This window comes from Coloeus monedula (assembly GCF_965178545.1).
Source record: "Coloeus monedula genome assembly, chromosome: 4".
Lineage (NCBI taxonomy): Eukaryota > Metazoa > Chordata > Aves > Passeriformes > Corvidae > Coloeus > Coloeus monedula.
In genome coordinates, this window is record NC_138784.1 from 55,885,334 (window position 1) to 55,912,016 (window position 26,683).

Here is a 26,683-nt window from a genome sequence, read left to right on the forward strand (position 1 = left end):
TTTCTTTACTGGGGGAAAAACACAAACCACCACAAAATGCCCCCATAATGTTTTCATGCTTCTCCATGTAAACATCCAAGAAAATAGTTCATAGAAAATTCCTACACTGTAACACGTTAGTGTATCACCTAGAGGCACTAAGTCCACTGTGAGTGGCTTCCAGAGAATGGGAAAAAAAAAAAGAGCTTGAAATTCTGGATGCATATCAAGCAGAAGTAAGCTAGTAGAAGCGGGAACAGTCTACACACTCTAGGATTTCAGCATAAATTCTTCTTGTATGGCTGTTTGTCTCTCTCCCATAAAGTATTTTGTTCTCATTTTGTATAACAGCTTTCATATAAAACTGATATCCAGTGAAATAAACAGTATTTTGAGAGTGACAAGTGGCACATTAAATACTGTGCCAATTTCAGAGTTCTGCCAGAAAAATTCTGGCTGCAAAAATTGGACGTGAGCAAACATGGAAGAAGAGGATCAAAAATTACGTGTGGTAAAGACTTAAGACCCCATGAAGATAGAAAAGACTCAACAAAAAATTTTTGAAAGCTCTTCGTGCTTTGCTCCCAGTTCTTTTGACAGAATGAAGGGCAAGAAAAATCCCAGTCTACAATTTTTCAAGCAATGAAATTATTCTTCACTACTCACATAGCAGATTGATGCAATAAATTTTTTCCACCCAATAAACACATACTCAGCTGTTCTTGGTATATAGTTATGGAGGTAAGCTTCAAAATATTACTCTAGAGTTAACAATAGAATTCATCTTTCCACTCAGCAGCATTTGAAGACCTCATGAAAAAAATGTCATTTTTATGAACAAATAGGAAATGTCCTTTGTATCCCTTAAGACCAATGAGAACTTAAAACATTATTATGCTCACCAATATGAGTATGAGCCTATAATATATAGCTGGTTTTAGAAATATCATCTTGTACTGGTTTTGGTTGGGATAAAGTTAATTTTCTTCATAGTAGGTTATATGGGGCTCTGATTTGGATTTGTGCTGAAACCTGTTGATAACACAGGGATGTTTTAGTTCTTGCTGAGGAGCACTTACACAGATTTGAGTTGTTTTCTGCTTTTCATCCCACTGCACCACTAGGGAGGCTGGGGGTGCATAAGGAGATGGGGGCTTGTGGACACAACCAGGACAGCTGACCCCAACTGACCCAAGGGATATTCTCTAGCATATAACATCATGTTCAGCATATAAAACTGGGGAAGAAGGAAGAAGGGACATTTGCAGAGATGGCATTAAGTCACTCTTATGTGTGATGGAGCCCTGCTTTCCTGGGGATGACTGAACACCTGCCTGCCCATAGGATGTGGTGAATGAAGTCCTTATTTTGCTTTGCTTGTGTGTGCAGCTTTTGCTTCACCTATTAAACTGTCTTTATCTCAACCCATCTGTTTTCTCACTTTGACCCTTCCAGGTCTCTCCCCAGTCCAGCTGGTGGGGGAGGGAGCGAGTCTGTGTGAGGCTCAGCTGCAGGTGGGGTTAAACCACAACACATGTACAAAGAGACTGACTAGTCCAGACCAGAACCATCTTTTTTGTGTTCTCAGCTAGAGCAAACAGCATCTCATGCTGTGCACCACAGTCAATAGGGACATAGCAACTTGCTAAATTCAGCAGCGTCTCCAACTGAGTCCAACAAGATCTTTCTCATATGGCAAAAGTCAAACAACCCTTGTTAAGTTAATAAAATCAGGCTTGCTAAAAGCTGGAATAAGTCACAGAAGATTTACTCTGTGGGAGTAAATAACAAAGGGAAAAACCACTATCCCTTTGTTAAACAGCAGACCATAGAAAGTACAGTAACAGTCACAGTGCCTGCTGTAAAGTATATTTGGTTGTGCTTTCAATGATGCCATAACTTGTATATTCTGTTAACAAGGAGACTATTATTTTAATCCATGTCTTATATCTTAAGACATATATACATATATATTCCATTATGGAATACATATATATATTTCACATATTCCATTGTGGAATGAAACATTTAATGAACTCTAACTAGGAGGTATTCATGACTGGATTGTGCTAATAAACAATGGTTTATTAGCTGCATAACCAGGAAAGAAAGGTTAAAGGCATTTGAAGAAAACTTGTGGATTATACTAATGGTTCCCCAAACAATGAATGCAAGATGGTAGCAGGAGCCTTCAAAATGTAAGGCCAAAATGAAAGTGTAGGATAAACTAGATGCCTCAAGGCTATAAACAAACCACCAAGGGTTAATTAGTATTCTTAAAAAACGTTAATCTCATCTGAAGAAATATATGCCATGGTTAATGATCTGAGTTCATCTGAGAATGGACAGTCCTCAAATTGAAAAGGTTTTCTAAGAAAATATACTGTGTTGGATAGTCCATCAAAGTGCATAATTCTGTGAAAAAACTGATTAACACTGTATAGCGATCAGATAATTAAACCATGTGGAGAAGCACTGTAGCTGACCATAACAACTAATTGCATATGTGGAGGCAAACCTGGATTCAGTATACAGCACTCTAACAAATGCCATGGAAGTATACAAGTGCCTCTTTTTCTGACAACCAGATATGCAGAACTGAACATTCTTGATATCTGGTACTGCCACATACACTGTATCATTACCATGGCAGGGAATTGCATCATAGTTCAAGATAGAGAGTGTTTAAATCCTCCTCTTATTGATCATTGAGGTCTGCCTGATAAATTTAACACACTGTGGAGAGAAAGTAATACAGAATACAACAATGACCTGAGGTAGTGAGCCAGAACTACATAAACTCCAGCTTAGATTAAAAAATATTTTGGGAAACCACAACAAATAGTGTTTGGATAGGTATTTATGTTAGAGAATTAACTTGGCTAGCTTCATTTGGGAACCACTTTCATTGGAAACCATCATAGGGAAAACGTTACTTTTGCTTAGGATAAATGTTCCTATAATGCTAGTGTAGACCACCATAGAGAATAGAAGAAAGCAGGCTACTTTTTTTAAAACAATTTCACTGATATAAATTTTAGAAATATTTTTAAAGCAATCATTTAATACAGTAGCTAAAAAAGAAGTGATGAAACTATATCTTTGAGCCTTTTCACATTTTATCCTATATGTGGTTATGTTGCTATGTGTAATTTTAACTCATGAATGACTCAGGTAATTGTATTCAATCTGTCACCATTTTAACTAAATTTTTAATTTATTCTGGATGTCTAAAACAGAAGTACCTGGTAGAATTTCCAGATGACATAATAAGCTTGGCTAACTATGGAAAATCATGTGTGAGCTTTCACCTTCTTCATCTCTTCTTCGTGACAATCTTTTTCAGTTTGGTTTGGCATGGGTTGGGGGTTTTTAATATAAAGACATAGTTACTAACTTATTTTGAGATCTGCTTCTGAAGTATCTCTTTGCTGAGCAAAGGACATATTTACATTTTTTAGGTATAAAATAATATCTGGTACTGAAAGAAATTCTCCCTCCTCCTTCCCACTTTGCAGCAATTGGCATTAAACAACTCTGGGTGTTAAACTAGCACCTCAGCTAGACATTTCAGAATGTGTCTGTGACCTCAGCTGTTTATAAGCCTTTCAAAATGCAGGTTAAACTAGCCAGAAAAGTTATTTAGAGAAGGAAAAAAAGGTAAAATGTATGAGGTTTTTAAATTGGATTCAAGGATGCAATGGATCCTTTTGAATTTTCAATGCCTTACACAGATATCAAGGAGGACCCCCTCTGATAAGCAACCATTGTAGTACAGGTCCTTTGTGCACTGGACTTGAAAATTCACGTTCTTCTGAAGAAATCTTTAAATATATACCTTGATATTCTAGAGATGCTGGTGAGCAACTACCTAATCCTTCATGTGCCTACTTTGTCAAGTTACATTTCACATGATTCTAAAACATCCCTGCTTGTACTGCAGACTGTAATATTATATCCCTGTGAGGTTACAGCATGCACTTGGCCAATGCCTTCCAGTGAAATTCTCTTTACTTTTCAGGAAGTGGAAAAGAAGTGGATTGACTTATGAACTTCATGTATAGCACTGGCCAAGTGCATATAAAAGTGATTAATATATAAAAGTTCTTAAGAACAGTGCTGAGCCTTATTAAAAAAAAATAATTCTTTTCAATTAAATCAGCACACTTGGATTCTTCTTATATGAAAACCTTAAAAAAAATATCCTTATTATGAGGCCCTGCTACTTCAGTACCTTGACAAAAGTGTAGAAACGTGGCTGTGCTGATAAGCATCACAACCGCCATTTGCAGAATATTCCAACTCTGGTGGAGCTGCTTTCATTATAAAGCTTGATACCAGATACAAATCTTTTATTTCTGAAACTAGATTTCTGTGGATTGATATTAATTTCTTTTTTCTTAATCTGAAATTAAAATTACTTAAGATGAGTCTTCATCCTTTGAGCTGTTCCACATAAGCTACTTTATCTGCTGTGAATCTAAAGAAGTAAGCCTGGAGTCAAGGGTAGGCTTTAGAAGAATGGAAGTCAAGCAGTTGTGTAGTCACTATAATACAATTAACTATTGTGTATCAAAACTTCAGAATGCACCATCTCTTAGCATTCAGCTTTATGGAAAGACTCCTCAGATTTACAGGATCAACTCTTATTTCATATTTCACGCAAATATTTTCAAGTACTAGAGTTAAGGGTTCCAATTTTTTTAATGATCATTTCATTCTAAGCAGCTGATAAAAGGAAAAAGTACTACAGAGATGTACATGAATTAAATTGTTCTTAGGAAAGTAAAAAGAGGGAGAATAACCATTTGAACTTTCAGTACTGAGAGTTCCCAGAGAAGAAAAATGCATCTGTAAAATTAAACAAGCTGTTTGTTAATGAGACAAATGAAATAGAAGGTTGAAATTGAATAAATGGAAAGAGTAAATACAGGCTGTTATAACATTTAATACTTGGAAAAAAAAAAACCCACAGAAAATTTTAAACAACTAATCAGAACTAGCAAAAGTTAATTTGTGAATGTCAGGCTGTCAGAGAAAGAATACACACTGTACCAAGCTATGTAAGGTTTGTGATAAATGAAGCCGATATCTGCTCAATCTCCACACAGCAGACATTTTCAAACAATGAGCAATGTGGTTACTAAAATAAAACAACAAAGATTGTTTTACACCTATTCAAAATCTGAAAGGACTTCTTTTCATGCTTACCCTACATGTCTCAGTTCAAGATTAGGACAATAAAACAGGATTTCTTCCAGTTGCAGTAAACACAGACCTTTACTGACATTTTAAATATCCTAAGATATTGGATACATCCACTCAGATATGCAGAATATGCATATGACAGAGAATCTGTGCCTTTCTGAGGCAGCAGCTGGAGGCCAGATGGATACCCTGGGGTATCTTAAATGGCATTCGATGCCCATGTTTAGGCAATTTATCTTACTTACCACAGGGCAAATTCTGGCTGTTCATGTATGAATGCATAAAACAGAATGAAAGAGAAACTAGGAATGCTACAAGAAATGAATTATATACAGATTTTGGGCATATGTAATACAAATTATGGTGGTACCCTTTACAAGGCTTATAGAGAAAGTAAAAAATTCGGTATTGAGATAAAGTGATTGTTCCGGTTTGGCCAAATTTAGAAATATATCCTCTGAGAGAAGGTACAACCACCCCTCCCCCCACCAGGTTCGGGAAAAAATAAATTTTCCTCGAAGGAAAGTGAAGAAGATAAAACTATTTATTTAACAAACACCCGGGAAAGGAAAATAATGTTAAATGGTAAAATCTTTCACTGTGGAGGAAAAAACCTGGGAAAGCGTTAGAGTCCTCCCTTTGGTCTCCTCGGAGGTGGGGCTTGGCCCAGGGCCAGGCCCTCTGTGCCCGGTGGAAAGTCCTCCCGATGTGCTCTGAGGTTGAAAGCAGTCCAGTAGGAAAGGGAGAAAATCCGGAATTCCAGAGAAGGAAAAAGCAAAGTCCAACTCTCAGTCTCTCTCCGGAGAACGAGAAACTCAAAAAACTGGCCAAAAGCTGAGTGCCAAAACAGCAAGCTGGGTCCTTCCTCACTCCCCTGCCGCAGCTGGGGGGGGAAAAAAAACCTGCTATCTTTATATGACCTTGAACGAGCTGCAAACTGCTTGGAGAAAGTTTTGCTCAGTTTTTTTTTTCCTCTTCCCCCTCTCAGGCTCAGTTTAGAGGCATAGAAAGGCACAAAAATTAATTTCTGGGCATAGGCAGCGATACGGGATACACATCATAACGTCACCCCAAGACAGTGATATAAATCAATTCTAGGTCAGGCAGTACAACTTTACATTTTTGAAGCTGATGAACAAGAACTTAAACTGTGATTTTGCACAGAAGGGTATAATTTATTTGATGTCTTGGTCCTCAGCACAGTGAAAAAATAAAATTGTGTATTTCTGTGAAAGGAATGGTTCATTCCACCCTTGTACAAGAACATCAGGCAGGGCAGGTACCATAACCACATGGTATTTAAAATAACAAATAAAAAGTAGAGCTTTTTTCCTTACAGAATGTATTAGAGATCCTTCCCACATCAAGCTCAGAGACATATCTCATAAAACTTACCCTGAAATGAGTAAAATTCAGAGATGAGACTGAACTCTAGCCTTCAACAGTATAGGAGTAGTAAAAAGCCATTTGCCCTATCATTAATTAGTTGGTGTAACAGTGGTTGTTAAAAGCAGTGATCTAAATGCAAACTCTGGTTCATGCAGTTGTTCAGTTACAACTTCAAGACTTTAGAGGAGAAAACTTCATCTACATTTTCCATGTTCCCTACATTCGCTGTCCCAGTATCTGCTCTTGGCCACTCTCGGCAAATGTACTGCAGTGGTGAAATTTTTGTTCGTACCCTCTAACAAATAACTAAACCTGGAATATAAAACCACAGAACTCTAGCTCCTCTCTTTACAGTACCTTGAGTCTACTATCAGGAAATATGTATACCTGTAATACAACCGTAGCACAGATTAAACTTTGAATTTTGGCAGATAAGGAATTAAAATAGGTAGACACCAGTCTGACCCCTGTTGTGGTGTCATAGAATTGGGAAGGTGGATTTATATCTCCCAGTCTGTACTCAGCCCGTTCTCTGCTCAACAAGACTATGCCTTGACCTCTCCTCCCAGTGGTGGGGCAATGCTATGAGAATGACTTTCCCTATTCTGCTGCTAACAGGAAGGAGTAGGAGATGCAGATGAGCTACTTCACAGGTAGGTGATACAGCAAGGCAGGAATTATCACTGTGGCCTTGTCAGAAACATCCATCAGTCCTGGGAAAAGAATGTGATGAAGGAAGTTCTGATGGGGAAGGAGCTACTGAGGAACAGAAAACGAGCCCCTTTGAACCTCCCCTGCCACCTTAGCTTTGTTCCTTTCACCTCCAGAAAAGAGATAGCTCTGTCCACACATAGGAGGGGGTTTTGAGAAGAGAGGAGGCAGAGAGTGAGACAAAAAGCTTGCTGTTCCCTACATGTAGCCAAAAAGCTCAGTGCTACCAGCGTATTTGAAAGAATCCAGCCTCTTTTTATTCTGTACTCAAAAAATCCACAGAGACAGATTTCATCTTGAAATCTACAGCATACATTGTGTGCCAGAGAAGATTGATTCAGTTCTACAGCTGAAGAATCCAGCAAGTCAGAAAAGCCAAAAGCTCAGGGAAGGGATATTGTATGCAATGGGAACAGATCACTCAATCCCCTAAAGACCAACACATGGTATAAAACTCAACTGAAAGATAAATACTACTCTAGTAACATACTAAAATAGTAGCAGGGTGATATGACATTATCTAGTACAAGCTAACAGCTTGTACTGAAAGAGGAAGTTACAGGAGGGTGGTTAGATTTCTCATATAAAAATGTGTGAATAGATGCATAAAGTTTTGTTTGCACGGTATTATAGACTGGGTAGTATCAAATGCTCTTCAGTGGAAATTTTTTTTAAATTATATGGTTGAGCATTCTTTATTTTAAATATATTTTGCAGCACAAGTAATAGCAAGCACATTTCTTGTAGTCCTTCTGAGAAGAGTTCCTGGTTATGATTTTCCACAAAAAAAAAAAAAAAAAAAATGTAGCTTACACATATGCTGGGACGTAAGTGGGAGTGAAAATGTGAGGAATCTTTTCCACAAATACAACCACAAGTAATTTGTTTTAGTACTACCAAAATTAATACACTTTAAGTAGACATGAATTTCTCTATTAAATTAGGATCAGACCCCAGCAACACAACAATGTTATGGGCACAATATATGCCCAGATTAAGAGTTTTCATACCATTTATTTATGTCATCATGATTCTTCTGGAAAAAAAACTTCTTTCAAGACGCTGTAGCTATATAAAGCCATTCAAAGAGATCAGAAGAGATTGAGGACACCCAGGAGTGCCCAAGATCTTCTGCAACTTTGTTACCTGTAACTCTAATTAGTAGCATAGAATAATTATCTTCTGACCATAATTCATCAGTTTATCTCAGTGGATACAAGGACACACCAAGATATATTTGAGACCTACATGGCGCGAAGAGCTTGGGTGCACCCTGCCTGTATCTGTCTTCAGCGTTAACTATGAGATGCTGAGGACCTTCCTTACCCTACTTGTTCATTTTTCCTGCTGTGTGGCACTATTTGGTAGGGGTGTAGCTGTGCTTCATCCCCCCCTTCCTTTTATTTTTTGGGGGGGAGCAGGGAGGTTGTTGGGGTTTGGTTTTTTGTTTTTGTTGTTTTGGTTTGGGTTTTTGTTGGTTTTGTTTTACTAGTCCCAGAAAGAAATACTTATTTCAGCACTGCTGACCTCAGTCACATTTTTCATCATGTTTCAGGTAAGAGTCTATCAAGCTGACAATTGACAGAGCGTCTTTCAGGTGATACCAGACTTTACTCATCATCTTGTGTACACTGAATACGAGAAGGCAGAGATGAGTTACAGCTGTCCCACTTCAGACTCCAGTCTGAGCATTTACTTCATGCCAGGATGAAAACACGCCAAGCAGATACATAAATACCTCTGGGAACTTCAGAAGTCAAAAGATGCTAAGATAAAGTGTTTCAGAAAAGGAAACTTTAGTGAATATTAGTAACTCACAAGTGACTGTACAGTCTCAGAAAGAGAGATTTCTTCTCTTTCCACTACAGAAGAATACTCCTGCTACTGACCCACATGAGAGAAAGGAGATGTGGAGCTTAGCGAAAACTGTGCCCAAAAGGCAGTGGGGCTCATACAAGGAATACAATCAAAGAAAGCCACACATTACTATAGGAATCAATACAGATTGTGATGTGCAGGAACTAGTTAAGCTGCAAGGGATGTCTGCAAAAAAAGTGAGCATCTGAAGAGCCATCTATATTTCTAGGTGCTTTTGGACAAATGTTTTTAGAGTTTGTCCAGTCCCTCAAGCAACTCCTCTGCATTAATAGATTCCTGAGGCCAATGAAAGACAAATAAAAGTTCTTTGCCTCAGGTAATAGATGCCTGGGGAGCAAGGCAGCATCCTGGTGAGTAAAAATAACAACCATCCTTAGAGTAATTGTTAAAATGTCATCAAAATGGGAAAGGGAGTAAATGGGCTAGCTAACAGGCTTCATCCCCAATACAAGGATTACTCTGCCAACTCCAAGAGACCTTTTATTTGTGATTTTGCTCCTCTGCCTCCAGGCTCTTGGAAGTCCTAGACCATGGCCATAGTTCTCAGATATCATTACTGATATCTTAGGATTCTGGTATTTCTTTTCTCAGCCTTCATTATTTTTCCAGATAGGATATATTGCTAGAACAAAAATTAACAGAGAACAGGCAAACAAAACCAGTGGCACATAATCATAGCTGAAATAATAGATTGCAGAGAGAATGAAGGAACTAAACAATTTCCTATTTAAGGTTTATACAAAGTGTAGTTTATTTACCAAAAATATCCAACACCCAACATACAAACCCACAGCCGAAAGCAATTAGCTTTAAGAAAGTTCTGAAAGCACATAAATAATTTAAGAATTTTCAAGCAAGAAATATCTGCATCCTTAACACTGTCTCATTGGGATTGTCATTATGTAACAGACATAAGTCCATTAACATTTCATTAACAGACACCTGAAACATAAATGCCATTTTCTTCTCTGTCTAACCGAGCTTCACATGCAAATTATTATGACCAATGTACTCTCAGTCACCCACAAGGATAGTTCATCTTGCTGAAAAAGATCTTGTTTGACATTGAACTATTTCCTGTCTTTTCTGGAGTGCAATCAGCTGTGTGTTAAGTAAAATAATCAAACAGGTTAAAAGTATATCAGGGCATATTGATTTCTATCAGTTGTCAGGGATGAAAACCAATCTTGATTCCAGTTCTTCAGCTGGGGCTTAAACGCTGACATTTAGAGAGGACAAAGCTCCAAAGAGGAACTGTTAAATATCCATAACCCATTTTGTAGCTCAATTTCTTTTGTGCAGTCTACATCAAAAATGGACTAAGTCACACAACTATGCACACATGCGCGTACACAGAGCTTCCGGCCACGCTTCAATTACCACAAAAAATTTGGAGAGAGGCATCAAGCAGAAACATCACTGTCTGAAACACAGTTTTAGGTTTTCCAAAGTATCCAAGGTAATGTTATTTCAGCCTTATGACCTTGTCATGTCTTGTTCTCTGACATTTCTAGAATGCAAAACCATCTAATACAATTCACAATAAATGCTATGTTATTCATTAAAGTATTACCTTGTGCCAGAAAGAGGGAAAGACTACAAAGCAGTTACTGAGAAGCCTGATGTGCAAGGAAAAAATGCTTGAAATTCCTGAGTACTTCAAGTCTTCACAGCAATAATTAATACACTGAAGTCAAAGGATGAGTAATTTATAGGTTTTTACTATCTTGTTTCTTTGTAATTACAACAACCATTAGTGAGGAACTGATGTCCACTGAAAATTTACTCTGTTGCCATGGTTATTTTAAGGCACTTGTAAAGCTACTAATCTCCAAAGACATAAAACTATATTAATGCTATAAAACATTTAAGAAGTAATTTTAGTTTACAGTGTTTTAAAAGCAGTTTAAGGGTCACAGTCGTACTGAACAACTGACTTAAATTTGGAAGTAATTTAAACCACCTATAACCTATATACTCTCTCCCATGCTTCCACTTTTTAAAGACCCTACTTTAGAGATCATACTGACTCAGTATGAGGTCAGTCCATGGAATCTTTCAGTATTAAGTTTTCAGAAACTTTAATTTTATACCTTTATTGTTGTGAAGGAGTATAACTGGAATTTTTTCACTGACTCTTGTCTAGGATACAAGGTTATTCACCTGTTTAAATGGATCATATTAGAAGCTGTTGATATCTGGGGCAGTAATTTATTTTTATTGAAGACAAATGAGGACAATTTTCTTAAAAGGAAAACAAGTCTATATTAGAAGAACAATATAGTCTCTGCTCAGCTCTCTCTCCATTCAAGGAGACTGGTGATGAGTGTTCCTCAGCAACATATTTTTACAGGTATTGTTCTGTATTAATATTAGTGAACACAGGCCATATTGCTAATGCAGTAAGGCTTGATATCTCTATCTCATCTACCGGTATGAGAAATTCATATTCCAAAAACTGTCACTAGAAATAATAACTACTAACGTTTTTAGTATTACTGAAATTTTACGGCTAATTCCAAAAAACTTCATTTTGGATCCCAGATACTAAATTCATGTAATGTGAGAGAATCTTTATAGCTGGCTTTAAAAATTCTGAATCCTCAGGACCCAGGAAAAAAGCTTTCATATGTAGCCAAACTTCTAGTCAAAAAAACCCAGATGGTGCAAAAGAAATTCTCCAAGAGTATTTTTAACCTTAAATTTTAAAGGCTTGTTTGAGGGCCTTGTTCAAGACATCTGAGCTCAGGGTATTGGAACACTTAGTTAGAGCAAGTGATATGATGAAAAATGATAACATTAGACATCCTTCAAATCTTGGCATTATCTTCCCTATATAGCTTAAATATGTAATGACTAAAAGGCATAAACATCAAATAATACTGATTTCTTCCTTCAGTATCATAAGGAAGACAGGTAAATTCAGTTTAACTAGCTAATTAAATTAGGTTTGCAACTGATTTGTATTGTGGAAAAAACCACAAAAGTTTAAAAAAAATCTGAAACCCAAGAGATTTATTTTATAGATGTGTTGCTTGGCTCAAAATTTCCAAAATAAATCTTTCTAGTTTATCACTGTACAATGAGAGTAACATAAAAACATACATCCACTTTTTTTTCTTTTGCAACAGTTATCAAGGTTTTTAATATTTAATATGCTGGTTTGGTTTGAAGTCCTTAAAAAGATATTATTTTCAGTTGGGCAAACAAAACAGACATCATTCTTCTTTGAACTCATACTCAAGCATAGTAATGACACTGTCCTGATTACATGACTGCCACAAAGGGGTTGTTTATATCTGATTTAAATGTCAACCTACCGGAAGCTCATGGAGTGCAGGGACCTGTTGAATTGCCAAATGATGAAATCACACACATTGAGCTGGCAAAAGACATGCCTGGCAAGCAGGCTGAACCCAGCAACACTAGGTTGAGAAAGAGACTCACACATGAACAGAAGTTAAAAATGAAGAAAAGAAAAAGAGCATCTTGCTTCTGGTGCTATTCAGAATATCAAAAAATCAGCTTTTAGGACTGAGTTGAAGGTAGTGTTAATTGGCTTGTCAAATTCATCTGATTATGTCCAGGTGTCCAAAATCTAAGATCACAGCATTTAAAAATAATTCATAAATTAAAATTTAGTTCCTAGATTTAATGATAGATTCAATGCTGTTATTGGAACTCATGTAGCCATAGTTTCTCAGGTATTTAATATAAGCAGAGTGTTGCCAGCTGTTTGAAGCCTAGTGAAGTCTCTAATAATAGCCACAGAAAACAGCATTGTGTGCTTACTTATCGTCATGCAAAAGTCAGATCTTTTAAATGTCAGTAAATCTAGTGTTTTCACTGATAACTGTGATGTGATATGAAGATCTAACTGCTACCATTATTTCAAAGACCACATAAACCCCCTGATTTCTCAATTGTAGCTCTACCTGCTTAAAATAATTTAATCATTCTTTCTGGTGGTTAGAGGAAATGCTGTACTAATTTATTATTGCACTAGGTACCTGGCAGACATAAACTGGAAAGGGCCTTGTATAGATTCTCATTTCCTTTTGTTATTTCCTTGTAAGAAAGTTTTACTTCTGTAGCCCTTCAGAGTAAAAATCAACATTGCCTCTGCAGCCTTCAGAGCAGAGCAAATCCCCTTAAAAAAAAAAAAAAAATATATATATATATATAGATGTATATATATATATACAGTTCAGATTTTGGTGTGATTAAAAGGCATGATAATGGGCATCTCTGCTTATTATAGCCTGAGCAACTGTAATTAGACACAGCCTGTATTAATTACTACAACTTGAACAAGCTTCAATCACAGTATAAATACATCTACATTTATAAGGTAGTGTTAAGTCCTAAGAGAAGAAGGTTTAGGATTTGATGATCCCATCGTGTAAACTACAGCTAACACTCTACATAAGCAGTATTTGGGGGTTTTAATCCCATTGAATGATTTCATAAAAAGATGATTAACAGACTAATTCCCTCCCAAATACTTACAAAGACACGACTCTAGATGCTGATCTTACAGAAACTGCCAAAGAGCCACAAAAATTCCTTCAAGGAAGGATCCTACCCAAGAGAAAGAATACTCTGCCATTACCACAGCCTGTCAGCTTTCTGCTGCTTTCTCTTAAAGTAAAAACTCCAGCGCTTCAGCCCACCCAAATATTGCTGCTTTCTATGCCCAAATCATACCCCCATTGGAACCACAGCTTTATCACCCATCAAAATTCCAATAAAATGAGAAAAACAAAAGCATGACATTTTATTTAGGAAAATATTGCAAAGCCTTTTCAGATTCTTAATACTATCTCTGCAGTTATCTGGTGCCCTTTCAGATTTGTTTCTTTTAAGGATAAGTTGACATATGAAACGTAGTTGCAAGCTTAAGTTAGTTAAATCAAAAGAGTAACGCACATAAAATCCTGCTCTCTTGAAACTCATCTGATCTGTTGGCTGTTTCTACAGTCTGAGGAAGTATTAGGTCATTTTGTAGCTGATTGTCCCAACTCATCTGGGCAGGAAAGACTGCAGGAAGTTATCCCTGAGCTTCTTCAGACGTGCCAACACACCCACTCGGTATAGTGCATTGTCCCTTGGCAGCACAACCTCCGCGACCAGCACAGCTTTCTCAGCATGATGCGGGGTCAGGGTGAGGCACCCGCATGTTGCAGTATTTCATTCTCCCCTGGACTCTGATCTCTGAAAGCATTATGTGCAGTTCTGCAGAGTTTATATGTTTATTTTTTTACAACCAGGTATACAGGTGCCAGACTGAGAATTTTCACCTTTCTTCACCTTTCTTCTTGCAGTCAGAGTATATGCATTCACACGCCAAGCTTCAGATGGAGTGCTATCACTTGATGTTTATGCGAGATCATACCTCATACCTGTCTGATGATATTTCATATTTTGCCTTCTATGGCTCTTTTTCCACTCTCTTTCTCACTATGACATTTTTGTTTTAATATTATAAAATCTTGTTCTGATCATCGCTCTCCTTTCTTGCTCTGCTTTAATTTTTTGCTGCTTGTTCCTTTAGGATGAACAAAGCCACGTCACAGGGTAGAGCTCAGCTTCATGAAGAGTTATTTTATTTTTATTTTTAACTTTAATAGTTATAAACATGATACTATTAAAGTTAAAAATAAAAATAAAAAAAAATCCCAGCCAAACCAAACCAAAAAAACAACAAAAGCAAACAAAACCCAAACCTGTTTTGCAAAAAGGCACTTTAAAAATCTGGTCATTTAGAAGATTTTCTTTCCATATATAATCCAACATATTTAAAAGGCTTCAAACTTTTTTATACAGACTCCCTACAGTTACTGTAAGCTCTATAAAAGAAGATCCTAATTTGCTCCAGTCAAGCTATGCATGGGAGCTAAAATCCACCTGTACACCATCTGTTCCAGGACTGAGAATGTGAAGTAATGAAGAACATTTAGAAGAGCACAATAATGCTTCAAAACACCATGAAGAGAGAATCACAGTATCCATCTAAGTCTATAATGATGATTTCCTAATAGAGTGACCTAAATCTAATCAGCGATGCATGGTAATATATGAAAACACAGTCTTTAACACCTGCAGCAATACATCTCACCTGTGATATGCTGCAGGTATTAAAGGACTCCAAGTCCTATATAATTAATCACATTCTGCTTATCTAAATATTCCCCCCATGTTCATATAAACTGTTATTTCTCCCACGTCAAAAATTTTACTGGCAGCTATGGAATTTTTGCTGTTTATTTCTGCTGAATAAATTTCTGCTTTTATCTCTGAATTGTCATAATGAACATGTTAAGGTACAAAATTAAATCCTCTTCTTCAGAATTGCTTTATATCATAGGGAGAAAAAAATACCCTTTAGCAATATATTTTAAGTTTAAAGCTCTCAAAGTTTAATAGCAGAATTTAAATAATAATCAGATTTGCATCTAGGATGATAATGCTGCATTCATATTTTCTAATATTTCTTGTATTTTTTTTAATCTCATAGTAAATATTTTTAAAGATAAAGGAATACCCATCAAATGACTCTTCATACCAGAACTTAAAAATAGATGTAAACAAAAGTATTTTTATTAAGAAAGCTATCAACCAAAAATCTTTTTCAATGAAAATATTTTTGTGTTTTTTCACTGTAAATTTTCAAATTTTTTTTCAGTTAAATTATAAAAGGCTTATGAATTTATTTTAAAAAGTGTTTTATTAAGATAACATCAATTCATATAAATCTGTATCTATTTAAAGAACAAGAAATCCTCCTGAGTTAAGGCTGGATGCACGTCAGAAAACAAGCAAACAAATCTCATCTGTACATACTAGTTATTTCTAGATCAAACCGAAGTGCAAAAGGTTGAGCTAATCTTGGAGTAAGCAGAATAAACTTAGGAAGCTTTCTTGAACTACACACATCACCTAACCCTACAGCTATTTACTTACTACCAATTCTAGAATCATTAGGCAATTTGTGGGAAATTTTATCAGAAATCAGTACACAGAAATTGGTGTTCAGAGACATGAAACTCGATTTATCTGGCCTCCTAATAATACTCAAGGACTGTATTATGGAACTGTGAAAGATGTTATGACCGATGACAGGAATCTACTTCATATTAATGTCACATGTACCATATTCTGCAAAAAGAAAAAAAGAATGAATGAATTTTTACTGTCCTGGTGTTGTGCAATATAATAGAAGCTACTCAAACAAGTCCCTTTTCACCATAAGCAAACATAAGAAGGACATGGACCTGTTGGAGCAGAGCAAGTCCAGAGCAGGCCATGAAGATATTCAGAAGAACAGAGCACCTCTCCTATTGAGGACAGACTGAGGGAGTTATTCAGCCTGGAGAAGAGAAGGCTCCAGGGACACCTAATTGGGACCTTCCAGTACTTAAAGGGGGCTACAAGAGAGCTGGAGAAGAATGTTTAACAAGGGCATGTAGTGAGAGCAAAGGAGAAATGGCTTTAAACTGAAACTGGATAGGTTTAGATTAGAGATTAGAAAGAATCTCTTCCCTGCCATGCTGGTGAGGCTCTGAAAGAGGTTATCCAGAGAAGCTGTGGATGCCCCATCCTTGGAAGTGTTCACAGTCAGGTTGGATGGGGCTCAGAGCAACCTATTCTAGTGACAAGTGTCTCTGCCTGTGGCAGGGGAGATGGAACTGGATGATTTTAAGGTCCTTTCCAGCATAATCATGGCCTGCCATTCTATGACTCCATGATAAATTCATAATTTTATTATTGATAGAGAAATCCAAGGGTCTGGTTTTCCTGGTGTTTTAGTGCTTGGTTTATATGCAATGAATTATCAAATGCAGGAAATATATAATCATCAAAATAAAAAAATAAATAAAACTTTATCATTTTCAGGTATGGTTTTTCAAGTACAAATAAAAAAAGCCTTTCCCTGATACTATCTTTTAGTGTCAGCATATTTAATACTAAATTGCAGAAACGGGTGCATAAAAATCTCCTAGAAAGGCCAATAAAATATATTCTAGTTAGATAGGCTTCAAAATTCAAAATAATGGTTTGTTAAAATTTACTGCATATTTCCTCTTTGCAAAAGGATACTGCCAGCATAGTGCTACAAAGACATTCTGTTGGTTACTGAGCACAGTTTCAAAGACATCCTGTGGAATTTATCTGTCGGTATAGTAAGGGACTAGGCAGCACTCCTTGGACTGTGCTTTCCAGGGATTGCCAAATAAGCTAATGATTTTTTTTCTGGTAATGTCAATAGCAGGGAAAAGAACAAATATGCTTTCCTGAAGCTTTAAAAGACAAAGAGCTTTATGGTGAAACTAGAATGCACTTCAGGTTCAGTGCAGAGAAATGTGAATCCATATATACATGGAAATGACTGATATTTTTGTGCAGCCTATGCTATGCTGACTAACATCCCTGTTCATTGATCTGCACGTTTTGACAGATGAAAGATGGTTTTAGACCGTAGCTGAACCAAATGCACTGTAAACAGAAACACAAAGACTAGATAAACTATCAAAAAATGTACTGTGATACAACACATGCAGTAGATTTTGGAATAGGTGCATTTTTCCCAAAATTGTTATAATGGATAAATGAACCTGATAAAGCTATTATCTTCCATCAGAAGTTTGTCTGAATACAGAATTTGTGATAAATCAGTTTCCAATAAGGAGCTGTTTCTCATTTGGCAGCATAGACTCTTTCACACAGTAGCAAAATATGATTTCATAACCAGCTCCAGTCTGTGGACAAGGCCAAGTTCACTGACAGAAAAGTCAACTACGGTTATTTTTTTGCATCTAGCTCTCCGTATCAAATTTGTCACCAAAAGTTTGTCTAGGCAAAATGATTCTCCTTTTTTTTACTTCCATTTCTTTTCTAGGAACAGTATGTCTGCTATTTAAAAATGAAAGCCATGATTTTTGGTGAGCATTTTTTGCATTATTTCAGGGGAACACAAATTAAATATTTGCTACAGATTGAAAACAAGTAAAGAAACACTGCCTGTTTTACAATAAAGTTTGAAGTAACTATAAAAGGAAGAACAAGCAGAATGGTAGAAAATTTCACGATACACTTAAGGTAATATTAATTGCTGGAAAAAATGCTTAAAGACAAATACTTCAAATTATACTGGATATCTCCACATTTTTTTAATAATTTTGGATTCACATTGACTTTTATCCCAGACAAACCAATTGTCTTAATTCTTAAATGGAAGGCTGTAGAAACAAGGACAGAATGATGCACATCTTTTTCCATCCTTAATGCCTTTTTACAAATATTTATGTTCCAAATGACAAATCATGTGACTAACTAAAGCCAAAAGTTTTTGAATGAAAGGGAAGAGTGAAGGCTGCAGTAAAGAATATTGCCAATAAAATTATTGTCAGAGTATCTTAAAGTCCTTCATTATTTTATTTTCTCTTTATTTTAGCCTGACATCAGGATGTTTACACACCTATAGCATTGAAATACTTAATTCAGTGTAGTTAACTTATGACATTTTCTTTTAAATTGATTTTTTTTTTGAAGAAATAAGGAAGTTGCTATTTCACCACATATGCAGAATATGCAGAATTTATAATTTTTTACAAGAAATATAAGAAATTAGTTAAAATTTAAAATGGAAAATTGAGGACAGTTATTTTAATATTCTCTTGTATGATATATTAGCTAAAACTGTTTAAAGTTTAGCTAGTATATCAAGACATTTCTCTTGCATATTAAACAGATAGAAGATGCAGTTGATAAAAGTTCATGAAAGACTTGCTCAATATCAAGCAGTTCAGGATAAGAAGTCTCATGATTTTATTTTATTTATAAAACTTAAACCTCAAAATTTTAAAGTAAGGAATTTTTTTAAGTCCCAAGTTTCTCATCTGTATCCACAATACATATTCATCATATGAATCAATTTATTAACCTAAAGGCTTTCAATAATTTTGAAGTCAACACAAGCTAATTTTCTTTTTATTTATCATAACTATATTTTAAACACAGTCAACATCTTGGACTTATATAAATTTTACATTTAGAACAAAGTGTAATCTGTCGTATGAAACTGTTGTTGACATAATTCAAAGTACACATCAGACACTAACCTGACAAATCATCAAAATACAAAACTTTAGCTAAAAAATTTATTTTAAGCTGTCCTCTTGTTGGTACCCTAAAAGAAATATCCATTGTTTTGGGGTTTTCAGTAACGCTTACTCTCTACTTAATTGTCTGTTCACCTGGAAAATATTAAAATTTCAGAAGTAAAAGACATTTAACTATGGTGCTTTAATATATTACTGAAAATATTTTTTCCCCCCAGAAATTGCCTATAAAACAGGCAGAGAGAAAGTAGCAGGGGAGATACTAGCATACCCTTTCCCTTGTTATTGCTGAACATATCTGTCTGCATATCTCAGCTGTATCATGGTAAGGTACTGTGCTTTCATTTTATGTCTCATATTAAAACAGGGGGCCCACAGATTTTACCATGAAAACTTGCATGTTTTTAACACACCTAGACTTCTACCTAAGGAAGATATGCAATTGCAATTTCCCACATTTCTGTCATCTCTCTGGCCATTCTGCAAAGGTACAGAACCTATGACATTTGGGGCATCATTAAGGGGTTATACCTGTCAGCTCAGGCTAAGTATTTATAAGTCTGAAATATCAGTTTCAGAAAGGATTCAAGTGAAAAAATGTAAGCCCACTGAAAGGGGGGGATTTCATTTGCCTAACTTATTTAAAACACTAAATGTGTACTTAATTTACACTCTGTTGTCTCAAATCAAGATGCAGGAAGACACTTCACTGGGCTCACATTTTTACTACGTGGAAGTAACTTCCAAGCTCAAACTTTGATTTACCTTTGTTTGCTTAAAAAAATCCAAATTGAATTGAAGAATAAATGAATAAAATGGTAATGCATTTATCTTATACACAGCAAACTTCCTATGGACTTAAGTCAGCTGCTGATGAATGGAAATGAACACATGGGTACTAAGCCATTCTTAATCTGCTCATAATTGAGTTAATCTAGTTAAGTGAATTCACTTTTAATTTATAGCAATGGAAGCCTATTTCCTAGCTGGAATATAGCTATTGAAATGATTTACCAAGCTTGAGATGCAATGTCATAGGATGCACTCCATTCTTCTCTTTTAGCTAAAGATGTCCTGCTAAAAACATGTTGTCTAAAAACAAAAGCAGTGAAATTGTACCAATTTACAGTATCATTGTCTTCTACTCCAGCAGCTTTCCACTGAAAGTATATGCCACTGGGGAACATTCTGTAAGTGTCTATAACAAAAATTCCTTTAGAAATGTGCACCACAGAGAGCTGGAAGAGCTATAAGCATCCACTGAGCAAATGAACATAGTGCATTAAACTCAGATATTCCGAAAGTAGCCCTGAGTAACAAGTACAAAAAGAAGCATGACGTCCTGTCTGACAAGTACCAGAATACTTGAATATGTGACACCTGCCTCAAATCAATTATGATGGATTGGAGCATGTTGCATAAGCAGAAGTCTGATTCTAGTTAAGGAATTCAAGTGGTAGGAAAATGGCATTGTTCTCGCAGCCTTGTCCCACCCAGCAGAGCAAGATGCACTTTCTCTCCTGCCAAACAGGCAAGTCCTTTGCAGTCTACCCATCCTGTCTCCCCATGTCTTATCTATGAGTTTCTTGTAAACTATGCTGATGTCTCCTCAGGATCAGCGCCCCCCCCTTCACCTGTGGAGACATTATCCTTTCTTTTTCTGCCCCATTTTCAGCTTTTACTTGATTCCCAGGTTAACTTTTTTCTTGCTATTAGGCACTTATAAGCAACTTCACACTCTAAAAATATAACAACATTTCTAGTTTCAGCTTGTCTGGCTTCAGCAACCCTGCCATGCTTGCAAAATTGCAATATAATTAAGTTCTTTATCAGGGTCTATTTCTTCATGAGACAAGAAAGAATAAAAAAGACCTCTTAGCCTTTCATTAGATAAAAGTTCTCAACTTTTTCATTGTACAAAGCGCTTGCTAAAATCTTGTAGCACTTTTTTTAATGTCTGCAATATGCAAGCACCATTTTTAAACAATGAATACTAGAAATGGATAATGACTTTCAGTGATAACACTAAAATGCCAAAGACAGTAATTTTAATTACACTTTTCATTATGTTATTTATATACTCAGAATCACATTTGTTTCCTTGCCAAAATTCTTTCCAATGAACTGAGATTCAGATGATTATCTATGCCACGTCCTAAATTATTTTCTGGTTCCTCACTCATTAGGACAAAATTTAATGTTCATTAATTGTATGTCTGTGGGTTTTTTATTAACAACAATAACAAAAAAATGTTCCAGAATATAAATTCAAAGAAAAAAAAATCAAAGAAATTGGGGTAATTTGCTTATTTTTTGTTATTTTTTTTCTTAAGCCCAAAGAAGTTGATAAACCACAAGCAATGTTAGCATTGAAGCAAAATTACTAATTGATTAATGCCCTGGTAAAGTGAGAAAAATGGGTCTTTTTATATCAAAAGATGCATAGGCATATTGCAGAAATGTTGATGGACACATTAGTTTGCTTGCTTGAAAAGTGCTGTTAGCCATACCAACGTGCAGTGTAATGATTCCACTGATGCATAATAGAAGAGCAAAAACTGAAAGGGAGCAAATACAGATGCACCTGTTCAATGCCCAAGGTGACCGCTTAAATACTTTTGATTCTGTTAGAGCATAACCAAAAATTCCTTCAAGCATGATTAGATTTGCCCTCATTTTTGCATTTTCCTGTAAAATATAAACTAGCTTTGCTTTACATGTTTTAACTGTACTTGCAGTAAGGGAGTGTCAATATAATAATGTTTTCTTTAACCAGATAATATAAAGCATAAAAAAAATTAAATTAGTAAGAAACATAAAATACAACCTACTGAGTCATTTGAAAGTTGTCCAGAAAAGCAAACAGGATCAATGATCAAATGGTTAAAAACGCCATATATGTTACAGCCTAGGTAAGAAATTATCAAAGGAAAGCACACTTTGAAGAAATCTGCCCCACATATGTGTCTGCTGGGCAGAAGAGGCATTTTGATCTGTATGGCATATGATGTATTAGTTAAGGGAGCATGGACTCAATCAGCATAGGTAGGATTCATCACCTCACTTAGCTATTTTTAATTGCTATATATAAAGCAGAAAGAGATAGCCAGTGTGATTCATGTTATTCTAAAACTGGTTTTAATACAAGCGGGCGAATCACCACTCTGAAATTTCCTAAATTTCTGATAAATTGTTGGGAGAGCCTAAGTGGCTAAATTAAACTAAATGCCTGCTTTTTCTGTTAAAATTAGGTGAAACAAAACTGGTGCCTTAAATATTTAGGATATGTAAAGATAATTTTTTAAAAAAAGCTCATTAGACCTACACCATCGCTAATTTTCTCTAGATAAAGAAAAAAGCCCAACCTGAAAATGATGAAAATTAATCTTAACCTACTTTTGAAATAAAAAGCTAATTTGAATTATTCAAATTAATTTTCTTCTCTGCAGATGAAAACGAGATCTTCCATTCAGGAAGATAAGGTTCGAGCATACTATATTTTCTAATTTCTTTTTATAGGATTTACTTTCAAGAGGATATTTTGAATTGAACAAACTCCTTATCAGTTAAAGACTTTCCTTCATTATATATAGCAGTAGTTATCACAAACTGAAAAATTCAAGTCTTGCTAATCATTAAAGACAAATCCCAGTTTCATGGTTCCTATCCGTTTTTCAATTTAGCAGGTTCCCCCCAGATACTTACTTTGCTTCTGAAAACCAAAGCTATTTTTCAGTTTAAGAAGAGACACTTGGGGCCCACAACTATTTTTTTGTGTCAAAAGGCAAGCTTTCTCAATAATAAAGCTAATAGTAACTAAAGACAATTAATGCTGCAGTATACATATACATATTCTCAGTATACACTGCAAAAGCTGCAGATGCTAAAAGGAGCAGGCAATCAAACGCTGCATGTCCAGACTTTCTTATGTAATTTCATTTTGTATAGAAAATTTATTATCTGGGCAATGCAACCCTGACCGCAAATCACCAGCCAGTCGTTATTGCCAAAAAAATGGACAGTGGAAGCTATGTCCAACAGCAGCTGCTTCACAAGACTCTCTGCATTGGATTTGCATGGCCAAGCTTTGGTAGTGGGGGAGATACAGGGGTGGCTTCTGTGAGAACCTGCCAGAAGCTTCTTTCATCATCCAGCAGAGCCAATCCCTGGTGGCTCCAAAGATGAACATGCTGCTGTCCAAGGCTGGGCCAGTTAAAAATGGTGGTAACGCCTCTGTGGTAATAGATTTTAGAAGAAGAAAAAAAAATGTTATTGCGCGGTTGTAGTTGCAGCCAGAGAAGAGCAGAGTGAGAACATGTGAGGAACAACTCTGCACACACCAAGGTCAGTGGAGAAGGAGGGGAGGAGGTCCTCCAGGCACCAGAGCCAAGATTCCTCTACCACCCTTGGTGCAGATGTGGTGAGGCAGCTGTGCCCCTGCAGCCCATGAAGGACAACAGGGATGCAGAGATCCACTTGCAGCCCATGGAGGAGGCTCATGCTGGAGCAGGTGGATGCCTGAGAGGAGGCTGTGAATCTGTGGAAGCCCATGGAAAGAGAAGCCCACAATAGAGCAGCCTGTCCTTGAAGGACTGCACCCTGTGGAAGAGTGACCCACACTGTGGCAGTCTGAGGGGTGCTGTTGCCCGTGGCATGGATACATGTTGCAGCAGTTTGAGGGGTGTCGCTGCTTGTGAGATCGACTCAAGTTGGACAAGCTCACAGAGAACTGTTTCCCATGGGAGGTACCCCACGGTGCAGCAGGGGAATGACTCCTCTCCCTGAGCAGTGGGAAAAACAATGGGTGATGAGCTGACCTCAACCCCCATTCCCATCTCCCTGTGTCACTGTCAGGGAGGACATGGAGCTGGGAAGGAGGAAGGGGTAGGGGAAAGGTGTTTTTAAGGTCTGATTTTACTTCATATTATCCTGCTCTGATTTTGTTAGCAATAAATTCAACTAATATCTCTAATTCAAGCTTGTTTTGCCCATCATGATATTTGATGAGTGATTTCTTCCAGTCCTTATCTCAACCCATGAACCCTTCTTTTTTTTTCCTCTCCCCTGTCCAGCTGCAGAGAAGAGTAGAGAGGGGCTTTTGTGGGTGCCTGGCATCCAGCTGGCGCTGAACCACTACACTCTCCTAGTTTTGTTGCATTCAACTTGACTAGTAGTCACAGGTCTATTTTTCAGCTCCCTTGTATTTCTACTGTACACACCTGTAAATTAAAATCAGATTTCACTCTGAGATTATATAAAAGCAAGCAAGATCTGGTTTAGCGCATCATTTAATAAAATGCTGAGTTGCACTTTGCTCCTTTATTTTTCTATTTCTTATGGTGTTTCTTAATGTTTTAAGAATTATGGATTTTCTGGATAAAATGTAGTAATAAATACAAAATTCAGATCCACTGAACATGAAATTCAGGACTGGTGCTCTGCTCTAATAGATCTCACTTTATCTGTTTTCTCCAGATGCACTGAAAATGTCTTCCCTAAGAAGGCAATAACTTAAACATTTGTAAAAACTTATTAAGAAGGCACAGCATCCTAATTCCTTTAGGATACAAGCAAAGGTTAGTTCCCAGGCTGCTTTTAAAAAGAAAGCTTACATTACAGTATTTCAGGAGTGAATGTTTTCTGATCTATTTTAACAGCCAATAACTATCCCAACCTCTGAGCTGCCAGTCAGCAGAATGACAGGGTACTTGTCCTTGTTGTGTGTTTAACAAAAAAGTTTTGAGTAATATTCTCACAGAACTTCCAAACTATAAAAAATAATCTAAAGGTAAGAGTTTCAAGGCTAGTTAATGGGATCCAGATTCCCAATCTGTGCAGGAAAATGAAAAACATTGTTTGATAAAGCTCTGAAATTAGAGACTGGTGAACTACCATATTTTATATATATAATAAATTTATATACATATATATGTGTGTGTATAAGTATATGTATATATAAGAAATTGTTATAACTGTTTATAAAATATGGTGAGTGGGTGTGTACAGACAAAAAGAAATCAGTCTGATCATAAGCTAAGCACAAGTAAGAGAAGTATGCTCCACTAATTGCTGTAAGAAATATTACACCAACCATGCATTATTGACATCGATTTAACTAGAAAGTGTGATTGCCAAAGAATGTTATGAGATTTTTCTACATTGTAAGTCATTTTTACAAAAAGGAGCTATGAAATTGAGCACTTCATTGAACTCTGATTGTAGGAGGATAACTACATAATTAGGTCTTAAATCATTACAACACATATGAACACATATTTTATATCATCCATTTAGCAGACCTGGAAAAATACAAGCAAAACATATTAATATATATTTTTTAAACAAGATCTGCTATTAAATTTATATCTATAAAAACCCCAGGTGTTTTAGCAAGCAATGAAATAATGTCAACAGAGCTCTATGCTGTTGCTCCCTCTGTTTCCCTGGAGGCCTCTCTCACTGTTTTTCTGCATCATCCAATTCTGCAAATGCAAGTGAGGGCCCTGGCTAAAGCAGCAGAGAGACCGAGAGCCTCAGCACAGGAGGCTCTTAGGACAGAATTCCATTGGCTTTGACATGAGCTTCCCAGAAGGGAGCCAGGGCAGCCTTAAGAAAGAGGAATGCTGTGGGTTTGATACCTTCTCTGTCAATCTATCAGAACATTTATTTACTTCTGATTAATTTTTTTTCTACAAAATTTCTTTTTGTTATTTAATTTCGTAAAGGCAGTGGCATGTAAGAAAATTTTTCTCACATTTATCCTGAATCTTCAACTGAATTGTTAATGATAACTACAGCACAGTGTAACCTGAATCCTACAAAGGAGTGCTGCAGTTTTACCTCCTGACCTCACTTAACTAGAGAAAAGGTTAAATTTCAGTCTAAAATAAAAATTTCTCTTAATTTCAGTTGCACTGAGTTATACAAGAAAATAAATCTAGATTGTCCAAAGTTAAAAGTTTATTTCAGTTGTCAGTTGATTCTTTTTTAAACTTCTGTCTTCCCTGCTTTGTTCATTCTGATTAGTATTTTTACATATAAACATCTCTCATAGTTTTCTGCTTAGGATAGCAGAAATCTAATTCTGACTCAAACAAAATTAGCGATGCAAAAGCAAATTTTCAAGGCTCTGTCTTAGGCAGGTCTTTAACATGTTCTTCCTGGCTGGTAGTAATGCAAGGCTTGACATCCAAATGACAGTAATGGCACAGTGGGCTTTGGAAAGAAGTTTAAGGAGTTAATTATTCAATAGTGGAATATTACCATATTTTTCAGGGGAAGCAACTTAAATATGTTTATTAGAAAAAACATGTACTGCCTGTCCAGAGTAATACCTGTGTTTCAGGTATTAGTTCTTCTGATTTGAGTAATAGAAACTTGTCAAAGCAGGCTGAGAG

At 36.2% G+C, this 26,683-nt stretch overlaps 1 protein-coding gene across 1 annotated transcript in view; it reads right to left on the reverse strand.

The window, feature by feature from the left end:
- Positions 1 to 26,683, reverse strand: part of GRM8 (glutamate metabotropic receptor 8) — a gene marked incomplete at both ends in the record, with an annotated part of 315,726 nt that overhangs the window by 69,049 nt on the left and 219,994 nt on the right. The window lies entirely within an intron of this gene.